This window comes from Microtus ochrogaster, unplaced genomic scaffold (assembly GCF_000317375.1).
Source record: "Microtus ochrogaster isolate Prairie Vole_2 unplaced genomic scaffold, MicOch1.0 UNK3, whole genome shotgun sequence".
In the NCBI taxonomy this organism is placed as follows: Eukaryota; Metazoa; Chordata; class Mammalia; order Rodentia; family Cricetidae; genus Microtus; species Microtus ochrogaster.
In genome coordinates, this window is record NW_004949101.1 from 9,309,854 (window position 1) to 9,321,998 (window position 12,145).

Below are 12,145 nucleotides of genomic sequence, written 5' to 3' on the forward strand. Positions count from 1 at the left end.
AATCTATTATGAATAGGATTGTTTCATTCTGATTTCTTTCCATGGAAGTCATTATTGCTATGTATAGGAAAGCTATTGACTTGTGTGCATAATTTTATATCCTGAAACATTGCTAAAGTGTCATGTGTCGCTGTTTCCTGTCAAATTATCTAGGATCTGTTATATAGGACCATGTCTTCTGGAATGCTTTTAGTTTTCTCTTATTTAGGAAAGTATTGACTCACATTTGTCACATATGGCCTTTATAATCATCATGTTTGCTACTTATATTTCATATTCTTTGGGTACTTTATCACAAAAGGATGCAGAATTTGGTCAAACACCATTTCTTAATCTATTGAGATAATCATGGAACTTTTGTCCTTAAGTCTATGTATTGCCTTACATGTATTTAATTACAAATATTTAACAAAACTTTCTTCTTTGGGATGAGACTATCTTGGTTATGGTGCAAATTTTCCTTGATATATTCTTGCATTTAACTTTTAAGCATTTTATTGAGAGTGTTTGAATCTATGTTCATTGGGGATATTGGTTACAAGATATTTTGAAACAGATTTAATGTAGATGTTTGATAAAATGAATCATTCTGAGTTTGGTTTGGAAAGAAATCCTCATTCTGACACTACATATAACTTTATTATTGCTATATATACGTTCCTGTAGTGAGAATATTGCTAAGGTAGTATTCAATATCTAACTCAATAGTATTATTTCTGTTGTGCAAAAACATTCTTTTGTTTTCTAAAATCCTTTTTCTCTTGTTGTCTACTTCTCCCCACAATTGTTGATCCATTTCTTGATCAACTATACCTTGAAATCTCATTTTTCTTAAAATCTGCTGTCCATCTTTTATAAACCCCATTAAGTGTAGTCAAATGCTTGTGAAGATGCTGCAATCAAGTTATCCTCATCACTTTCTGAAAGCTGCATTTCTGGCAATTACTTGTGATCTCTATATTGTTAAATAACCATTTTGTTTGACGTGACAGGTGACCAATCTGTGTTCCCCAATATACCTTTTTCTTTCTTTCTTTCTTTCTTTCTTTCTTTCTTTCTTTCTTTCTTTCTTTCTTTCTTTCTTTCTGTCCTTCCTTCCTTCCTTCTTCCCCCCTTTCTCTCTCTTCCTTTCCTCCATATTCTGTATATAATGGTGCCTCAGAATTCAGGCCCTGGGCCTTTTTTCTCTTCTGCTGTCAATTCCTCATTGATTCATGAAACTTCATGCATCATAGACCATCAATTGTATAAAATTCTTAATTAAGAGCCTCTTGATTTAGATGTCAATATCTCCATTTCTAATCAGCATCTTCCTTTTGATGTCTAGAGAAACTTCAAACTTAGCATGTTAAAACATTACTCTTATTGTCTTCCTCTCCAAGACTGACTACATGTTTCCCTGCTTCTCAACAACATTTTTAGTTGCCCAAGCAAAAAGCTCTTGTGTCAGCCAGACTTATCCATTTTCTTTGAAGCTAACATCCAGGCATCAAATTCTAAGTAGCATATCACTGAAATAAATAGATTCTGACTACTTTTCTTGTCCTAACTGCCATTACCTGCTCATATCATCCTTACTTCTAATTTTCTAATTGAGGTTTCTAGGAGCTAGTGAAATCACTCAGATCTTTTTTTTTTTTTGAGTCAGCATAATCTTTATTTCAAAATAACATTTTTATTATATAAAAAAGTAAAAAATCCAGCAAACCAGAACTATGGATATATTTTCCTGGGCTTTCACATTGTTGATTTTTATTCGCATGGCATTTTCAACACAATTTACAGCATTGTCCCCATTTCCAGTCTGATTATACAAGTGCCAAATGACAGAAAAGTCTGAAATAAATACATTACAAAAGAGGCAAAGCTGTGAACTAAGTGGCATGCAGAAGGTCCTACAGGTGGGGGAAGGAGCTGAAAAGGAAGTGAGTAGGGTCACGTGACAGGAGCTCCCGCTGGAGTTCTTCAGTCGTCTTTGTCTTTTGCTCCATGTTTGAGGATGCGCGTGAACTCGATGTAGTTGAAATTACCCTTCTTGTCAATGGAGGCCTCCCTGTAGAGCTCATCCACTTCCTCATCTGTGAAGCGGTCGCCCATGGTGGTCAGCAGCTCCCTCAGGTAATCCTCCTGGATGGTGCCTGTTGCTTCCTCATCAAAGCAGGCGAAGGCGTTTCTGATGACATCCTCGGGATCTGTGCCATTCAACTTCTCTCCAAACATGGTGAGGAACATGGTGAAATTGATGGGGCCCGGGGCCTCATTCATCATGGCATCCAAGTAGGCATCGGTGGGATTCTTGCCTAGAGAAGCCAGCATGTCATGCAAGTCCTCCTTATCGATGAAGCCATCCCGGTTCTGGTCGATCATGTTGAAGGCCTCTTTGAACTCTTGGATCTGGGACTGGTCAAACATGGCGAACACATTGGATGTTGCGCGCTGAAGGCGCTTCTTGGTGGTCTTGGTCTTGGCCTTTTTGCTCGACATGGTGGTGGTTTAAATCAGATCCGAGGACACACGCACGAGATGACCCGAACAACTACTGCCAATCACTCAGAAGATAGTGGTCCTAACAATCCAGTTAACATTTAAGGTAGCACATGTAACATTTAAATGCTTCTCATTTTATTCAGAGTAAAGAAAAAACATATATGAAAAACTCAATATTTCTTTGTTGTATCAGAAGTTCATATGTATCTTACCATAGGGTTAATATAACTTTTGAGGAAACATTAAAAATGAAAAAGAAATACAGCAGTTTATGTGTTTCATCTTGGATTTGCTGGACAGTGGACAATCAGAGAGAAACAGGTCTAAAGGACCCAATGATTACAAACATGGGAGGGGAGGTTCCAGCGTGGTCTGCTTGTTCTTATCCTTTGTGTCACTGTGTGTCTTCTTAGATAAGAATGTTTCTTTAGTAGAAACTTGGAGAAGGCTTCTTTCAGATAGAATACCTTATTTTGCTTTTTGGGAAAAGGAGGTGGTGTGAGGGAGGGGCTCAGAATGGTCTTCATGCATCTGATGTTTTTCCAAAACTGAGTGTCACTCTTTGGAATTAATATATCCCAAGCATTCTTAGCATGTAAGGGACCCTCTAAGGCCCTATATTCACGTTTCTTCTAGATTGCTTGCCTGAACTTCTTTCTTCTATGCTCAAGTTATATTGTGGTTTTATTGTTACTTTGATCATATCACAAATGTTCATACCTGTGGTGTTTTGGATTACAGTGGCCCTAATACATACATATATTTGTAAACGCAGTCTCCAGTTTGGAGAAAGTATTTGGGAAATGTTTAGAGGTGTGACTTTGTTGAATTAGGTGTGTCACTTGGGGTGGGCTTTGAGTGTTCATAGCCCATGTATTTCCCAGTTACCTCCCTCTGCCTCCTGGTTCTGTCTAAAATTGGGAGTTCTTAGGACTAGCCCAGCACTATGCCTGCATGCCTGTTGAGATGCTTTCTGAATCATAGACTCTAACCCTTTGAAACTGTCAGTCCCAAATAAACAGTTTCTTTTATAAGTTGCTTTGGCCATGATGTGTCTTCACAACAATAGAAAAGTAACTAAGACTCCACCCCTGGGCCTTTGCATTTCCATTATCTCTGTTTGGCATGCTTCTTCCATAACATATCTTAGATTTTCAGCCTTCGTCCTTATTGTCTTAAAAGTCACCCTCTTGGTATGGGTTTGTGTACATATCCTAGACACACGATTGTTTACCTTATTCACTACACACAATGTATTCAACACAAGTGAATAGTAGTAACTGTGACATAATTTCAAAAAAGCAAAATCTCTATACAGCAAAAGAAGCAATGAACATAGTGGAAAAGCAATCTACACCAAGAAAAAGTTTTTTTTTAAAAAAACCACATTTATCTCTAAGATGTTAAATACAAAAAATATATGACATCCTGTAACTCACAGAAAACAGAAACAGAAACAACATGAACATGCAGTAAAACAACCTGATTTAATAGTAAGAGAAAGCCCATGAATTACTTATTCTGAAATGTATACACAAATGGCTCCCTAGCATTTCAAACTTGTTCAGAAATCACTAATTACAAAAGCAAGAGAAGTGCAGATCAGAAGATGTCACACTACATGTTGGATTGTTTTATTACAATAAATGCTGCCTATAGGACTCAAGTGAATGTGCTTAAGCTGGTTGGATGTCAGAACGTAGGGTAAACGGGATGGTCTGGACATTGTACCAACTCTAAGACAGTGATCTGGGGTGGGGATAGGGTTAGGATCACCACAGTAGCATTCAAAATGGTTCACAGTTGGTTTAAAACTCAATCTTCTCTCCTTAAATGTTTATTTGTATCTGAAGGAGTCTGAAGGTCTACTTCAAATAATTTTCCCTTGAGTCATAAAGCATTTGTTTCAACAAATAGATTCTAGGAACTAAAAGTAAAATATATTTGATTTTCTTGACAATTATACAGCTAGTGATTCTGACTGCTCATTAAAGTTTCAATGTTGCTTTTTTTTAAGTAATTGTATGTTATTGTCAAAATTTGACATCAGTAGAACACTTAATAACTATTCTGAATTTATGAGTCTATATCAACCATGAATTTTAGTAAATTTTTAAAGTATTCACGATGTCGAATATAAATGAAACACATTTATGTAAATAACTTTAAATGGAATGGTAATGACTACATATTGTTCAAACTAGCACAATTGTTCACAGACTTTTACCAAAGTTTTAAGCTTAGCTTAATGATAGATAGCCAACAGTATGCTGAAATACTTATTAAATTCACTATGTAGTGAAGAGTTAGAAAAGAAAGTATAATAGTTCAAAGAGTGAAGAGCAATGCAAAACCAGAATGCTCAATTAATTTTGTAAAATAAGTAGATATAACTGAGGGTTTTGTCTCACATCAAGTATGTAAGGACACAGAAAAAGGCACACCAGCTTGATATTAATTGACATTCATAAAATAAACATTTTTTTTTAAAGCAGCATATGTTCTTACAAACTTCTGGTCACAAAGGTGCAGTATGATTACCTGGAAAACAAAATCATGGGTATTTTATTGACCTCTCAGAAAGAACTTAGCTGATGAAGACTAACTTATTTAAGATGGTTCCACATGGTAACTTCATGGTTCTAGGAAGTTGATGAGCATGGGAACTGTATCATTTAAATGTTAACTAAAAACTAAGACTTTTTTCCAGAGAATATGCTTCCTCCAAGGGATTTCAGGCATCCTATGACAATGTAGTTTTAAAAGTAACTTTTAGTAGTTTTAGAACATGCTGTCTTCATCACTAGCCCTCTGTGAACTCAGATACAAGTAGATTTTAGGAGGCTCCAGATTTATGTCTCGTGTCTTCTCCCTCCTTAACTTATTCTAAATAACAACAATGCCATCATTTTAATGGACCTTTTACTCTGTATCTAGCAGTTCATCTTCCTCTGCATTTAGGGAAACAGAATATAATTCATTTTTACAATAGTGCAGATGATTTAAGTATCTATAAAATGCATGAACATGTCCTCACTCAACACAATCTAGCCTAATGCGGCCTGTAATTTCTCAACTCTCCATTTATTCCTCAGAAGTGACTGCTGTCAACTTTTCCTAGCAGACACTGGAGTTTATTATGTAAAGAACTTGAGAAGTTAGCATGTACTTTCATTCCAAATACTCCATGGCAGATGAATAATGGCTGTTGCATAACAAAATGGCTCCCATGAAGGACTTAGTGAGTCAGGAGCACCAGATGTGTCACTATGCAGACTGCTGGCCATAGTGCCAGTGGGTTTTACCATCTGTCATAGGCCACTGGCACAGCCCATTGTAAGGGGTAGGCCCCTGGGTGGTGAATGCCTTCTTGTTGACAGTAAAAGTGTTGCTTAGAATGCATAACACCTAACAGATCCTACTAAGAAACAATATGCATGCTGAGTCCTATATTTGCCCCAGGCTTACCTAAGCAGCAAAATAGATATTGGACATAATTCTCTCTTTTTTATTCAACAAACACTAGAATCTCCTTTTTTAAAAAAGAGCATGGAATAGCAATTCTCAGAATGATGAAATAATTTGCAAAAAAAAAAAAAAGCCACTACAGTAAAGAGAAGTGACAAAATTTGAACCATTAATTTTGATAACAAATATGAGGTCCTTTCTGCTAAAACAAATTGGAAGTAGGAAAATATAAATGCCCTAACAAGAATCATATATTGTTTTTAAAGACAGCATACTGCCATCAATTTCCTGCAAGATATTTTCCTCAACTCTTATTAATTTGGCTTACTTCCTTAATGGACATTCTTTGAGTACTCAAAAGTAAATGCTTAAAGATAAATTCTTTATGAAGAAGAAATATTCCCAGTGCGATTAGAAGCTTTATAGTGCAATATGCTCCATGATAACAGGGGTGTTTGTTTAAGTTTTTCCTTCTCCAAAATATCGTCCTTGGTTAGATGTTTTTCATATATTAATTAGATGAATCTTTAAAAAATAATTGAAGTGCTAGAATAAATCATGATTTTTCAAGCCAATAAAGTAGATCAGTGAGCAAAAGCAACTGCTACCAAGACAGAAGAACTGAGTTCAACTCCAGGACCTACAAGGTAGAAAGATTTCTATAAACTGTCCTCTGACTTCCACAGGCACACACATATGTGAGCACACACACACACACATGCACACATACACACACAAGGGGAAATAAAAAATGTAGAAAAATAAATAAATCAGTTTTTATTGGGTACTATATGGTAAGGGGACATTTTAAGAAAGGGCTCTCAACTGCCAGGTTGTCAATAGTTAAGGAAACCATGTAGGGAGGATGATAAAAAAAAAATCTCACTACAGATACAGGTGAAAGTAACAAAGCAAAGAAGGAGAGACGGGCAGTTCAGAATTAGTGATGGGTGTGGAAAGCCATGGCCTCTCGTTCACAGACTAAGAGGAATGCCGGAGTATGGGAACAGAGATAAGAGTGAACTTCTTAGCAGAAATCTCAATGAAAAAGAAATCAATTAAAAACCTGTGTCAGCAGTCACGAGCAGTCCTTCTGAGGATCCTGAGAGAGAAGCAGAAATGAAAAGCCAGGCCACTGGGTCTCTTCTGATCATGGCGTTTGTTGTGTTTGGTAGTTACTGCTTAGGAAGGATTCGCAATGCAGATTGGTTGAAGCTGAGAACATTATACCCATATTTGAACCACATACCTAAAGGTAGTGCATGTGAGCGTGGCCAAAACTGCAGAACATGGTTACGTAAGAGTCACCTTCCCTAGTCATGTACGTCTTGGAGAAAAGAATACCAGTTCAGCTTATCAACTCATGTTTACAAAGGAAATGCAGGGTGATGTGTATTATAAAAGACTAAAATGGGATTAAACAACATAAAATTAAAAGCCAGGGACTCCTATCTACAAGTTCATATTTCTAGTAGGATTTTATCATTATCAGTTTTCTGTCTGTTTTTAGAAATATATTGTAGAAAATGGCTAAAAGTCACACATTTGGCATATTTTTCAGGTAAACACATGCCACCTGAGGACAAAATGCTACGTAATACAGAAAACTCATAAAGCATTATGGAATCCTTGGAAATTAAAAATATTATGGCAGAAAAATTTAAAAACTTCAGCCTGTGCTTCCTAGTGACATCAGTCACAGTAAGGAAAACTGAGTTTATGTTTAAGATTCTTGCATCATAGTCTAAAGATATTGCAGATTGCCATGTAAGACACGAGCAGCCTAACTAGATATGAATGCAAGCCCAGACTGTATTGAAATCCTTCGCTGCACTTCTACTTCTCAATAGAGAATATAAGGATGGGTAGTCACGCTGGTTAGCAGAATTCATTACAGACATACTAAATTATGCATTGAAGAGCTACTTTAGAATGCAGAGGGACATTAAGTTGCTTGATGAAACCTGAGGTCCGCCGAAGCTTATGCCATTATTAAGGGTACTCCTTTGCTTGCTGCTGCATGAGTATAACAAATGAATTGGTCAAAGGTCAAAGTGCTTATCTAATTAATGGCTTCTTTCTAGTCCTCCTCTTCTTTCTTCTCATTAATATTATAAAAGCAATATATATATCATAAAAGATTAAAATAGTATTAGAGAATATAGAATAAAAGGCTAGAGATCCCTTCCTACCAATTTATAATTCCAAAAAGATTTTGTCATTATCAGCTTCATGTCTAAGTTTATAATTACAAAATGGAAAAATGACCAAGAATCCCATATTTGGCATAGTTTCAGATAGATAAAGATGTGTCGCTTAGGAATGCTATACAAGGCAGAAAAACCAGAAAACATTAAAAAATCCTTGGAGATTAAAAAAAAATTCAGCATAACTTTTAAAATTCATTCAATGAGTAGAGGAAAAAGTCCAGCCTACATGTCATACCACCACCCTAGAAAATTACTCTCAATTCTTTAATATTGCCATCTTACATCTTAAGGATGCCCAACATCTGTCTTATTGGACTTCAGGGTTTATCAATAGGCGAACATATGTGCCTGAAGATATAAACTTATCTAATTATCCATGACTACTAAGGTCATAAAACCCAGAAGAAAATCAATCAACTACTGCCATTTTTCTAATAGTGTAGTAACTAACTGTATTATGATTACCTATCTTAATAGCCACAAATAAGTGTGACTCTCACCCCCATTAAATAACCCTCTTTTTGCCACATATGGGTAATATTCAAAGATTTATAACTTGTTAAAATGCAAAAAATAAATGACCATGGGATTTCCATCCTCAATTTGTATATATAAGGCTCAGAGAGCATCATAGAAAAGATGAAGATTCAGAAGATCAGGATGTCTGATGTGAGATAGTGTCTTCCAGGCCTGAAAGGGAAGTTGCACTCTTGGAATATTGACAACATGGTCGCTTAAACAGGATGTGCATAGGGGCAACACAGAAGAATGCCGACACGGATAAAGAAACATCTCACTAGGCCCCACTCCTAGATGATGAGCCTCAGGCAATTAATCGCTGCTAAGAGGAGAGTCAGTTTTCCCTATGAACAAAACCCCTGGTAAGTTCTCCAGTTCCTAATTATCATTTCTAAACAAATAAACAGGGAAGAAACAATAAGTGAGCTCAATAAGCAGTGTTTATAAACATACACACAGTACACAAATACATGACAGAAATATGTGTGTGTGTAAAACAGTAATAATTAAAGAAGTCAGGAATTTGAGAGGAAGTGAGAAAAGGACTTGAAAAATTTGGAGATTGGAGACGTAGAGATGTATATAATATAAACATTGTACTCATGTATAAAATTACAAAATAATAAATAAAATGAGAAAATAAAAGACAGAAGCCAAACAGGAAGACATTATGATTACAAACCATATCAAAACAACTCATCTTTCTGTATCTTAGACTCTTGTAAGAGGAGATTAACAATTACTGAAAATAATCAGGCAATATTTGGTACCAGGTGACAAGAACTATCAAAAATAGTCAAACTACAGAGGAGAACTGAAGATCCAAGGAGGATATGGGAACTAGTTAATTTTGATAGAATGATTAGAAATTAATATACTATACCTCACTTTAAAATGATGAGATTCTACAAAGATTTGAAGGAAGGCATTAGTATAAGTTATATAGAGGAAAATTCTTCCATAGATATTCTGGCTAGTTTTATGTCAACTGGACATAAGCTTTTGGTTGTTTGAAAGGGGGTAACCCCAATTGAAAAAACGCTTCCATAAGCTTGGCTGTAAAGCGTTTTCTTTTTCTTTTTCTTTTTTTGGATTTTTCGAGACAGTTTCTCCATAGCTTTTTGGTTCCTGTCCTGGAACTAGCTCTTGTAGATCAGGCTGGCCTCGAACTCACAGAGATTCGCCTGCCTCTGCCTCCCGAGTGCTGGGATTAAAGGCGTGCGCCACCATCACCCGGCTAAGCATTTTCTTAATGGGTGATTGATTGGGGGAGGTTTCAGCTCATTGTGGGTGATGCTGTCTTTGGTCTGGTGGTCCTGGGTTTTATAAGAAAGCAGGCTGAGCAAAGCCATGAGTAGCAACCCAGTAAGCAGCACCTCTCCATACCTTTGTTTCAGCTCCTGCCTCCAGGCTCCTGCCCTTCTTGAGTTTTTGTCCTGACTTCCTTTGATGATCAACTGTGTTGTGGAAGTATAAGTCAAAATCTCTTTCCTGCCCATTGTGCTTTTGGGTCATGGTGTTTCATCAGAGCAATAGAAACCTTAAAAACATACATGGAACATCCAAGATAAAAGGTCCTGGGAGTCTGTACCAAGCAGAACAGAGCAAATCATTTCAGGCCTTTGGGAAGAAAGTGGTCTCTTTTAGACAAAAAGAATTACTCTGGTTTCTTACTGACAGTAAATGGGGTCTTGGTCAAACCCATACACTTTGTGAAGGGGTCTATATATTTTCTTTACTTTTGGGGTTGTAGGGACAGGGATATAAAGAGAAATGCTGTAAAACTTTTCTGTTTCTGTTTCTCTGAAACAGTTTGAATAAAGCTATTTTTAAATAGTTCCTGAAATATTGATAGACTTGAACACGTAACCTCAGAATAGGAGTATATTTATCACAGGCGAATTACAGAATTCCTTCATAAGAATTCATCTTGAGTGGATAACTACAAGATTGCAAAGACTGTCTACCTATATCAAGTCAATTGGAAATCACTTATATTTTCCGTTTTAAGTAGGCTTTCTAATGTATTTAATTTATGTATTTTAGGAAGCTATTCCTTTTTATTTTGTAATATCTTCTGATTTTTTTTACTAATTCTTTGTTCTTATTTTTGGTTTGAATTACGTTTGAGATTTTTTTACTTTGCTCCTTTAGTATAGTAGTATCTTGCATGTTTGTTTTCTCAAAGTCAAAGCAATCTTTGAATTTACAATCATCTTTTGGTATTAATAGGGGAATGATCTCCTCTACCTTCCCCTAGGCTCTACCTTATACCTTGTCACAGACAGCAAAATTTTCCAGTGCTTCAGTTGTTTATATAAAATGTCATGTATTTGCAGATAACCTACCAACTCTATCCTACATAGGGTAAATAAATCATCACTACTGTATTTAAAATACCAAAAAGTAGGGCATATGTTACATAATATTGTAATAATATTGTTTTGGAAATAACAAGAGGATCTCTATATTTTCAGTAAAAATATGTTTTCCAAAGGTTTTAAACCTGAAGTTTGTTGCATCTTCAGATAGTGAAAGTGGATATATGGAAGGACAGACACATGGTTAATTTCTATTTCTCCCTTGTTTCTTTGTATGCTACTAAAGATTGAGCCCAGCACTTCTTGTATGTCCAGGAAGCATTTTAGAACTGAGCTATATTCCAAATATTTTTTCAATGTATTTTTCGTTAATTTTTGGAGAAGTTCATACAATGTGTTTTTGATGACCATCAACACCTCAAGTCTACCCCTGGGGCTGGAACTTTTTGCCTGTCTCCACTCTCCATGCTGGGAGTTTTATCTGGCCTGAGCTTGTAGGGGTCTTGTCTGTTCTGTTTCAACTGCTGTGAATTCATATGTACAAATTCACAACCTGAACTCATAAGCGTAAATCTGTAACTGTAAATTTAGAAGTGCAAGCACTAAATTCATAATGTGTAAACTGCTCAGGTATGCAGAGAGAATACTGTTTCTCTGTAGCCATTCATCATAGCTTAATATTACAGTATTTCTGGGCGCTCCTGTACAATGATGCCTGATTCATGGGAGAAGGGGTATAATATAGATGTCCAATTTTGGAATGAACATTTTGCAATCTCTTATTCTCTACACCTTAACCAGTTGTTGGTCTCTGTGTTAATCACCATGCACAAAAAACAGAGCCTATAATTGAGTCATTTTAATAATCTACCTATTTAGCAGAATAATAATAGGAGGTTCTCTCTTACTGTCTACAGATTGTGGGCACAGTATTGGTGCCAGATATGGATTTTGACTTGTGGTATAGGCTTTAAATCATTTGTTGGCTATTATCTTCAAATCTTCAGACGTGTGTGCTTCTAGTGGACAAGCATAAAAGATATGAAAGGTTTACCTATATTATAGTAAGGTATTTAGGCTCTATATGTATTAGAATATAAATGCACAGTTTGCATTGCATGTATTTACATGTGTACAAAA

The 12,145-nt window shown here is 36.0% G+C and overlaps 1 pseudogene; it reads right to left on the minus strand.

Annotated features, from left to right (window-relative positions):
- Window positions 1-1,645: 1,645 nt before the first annotated feature.
- LOC101997494 lies at window positions 1,646-2,537 on the minus strand (annotated as a pseudogene).
- Between the last annotated feature and the right edge of the window lie 9,608 nt (window positions 2,538-12,145).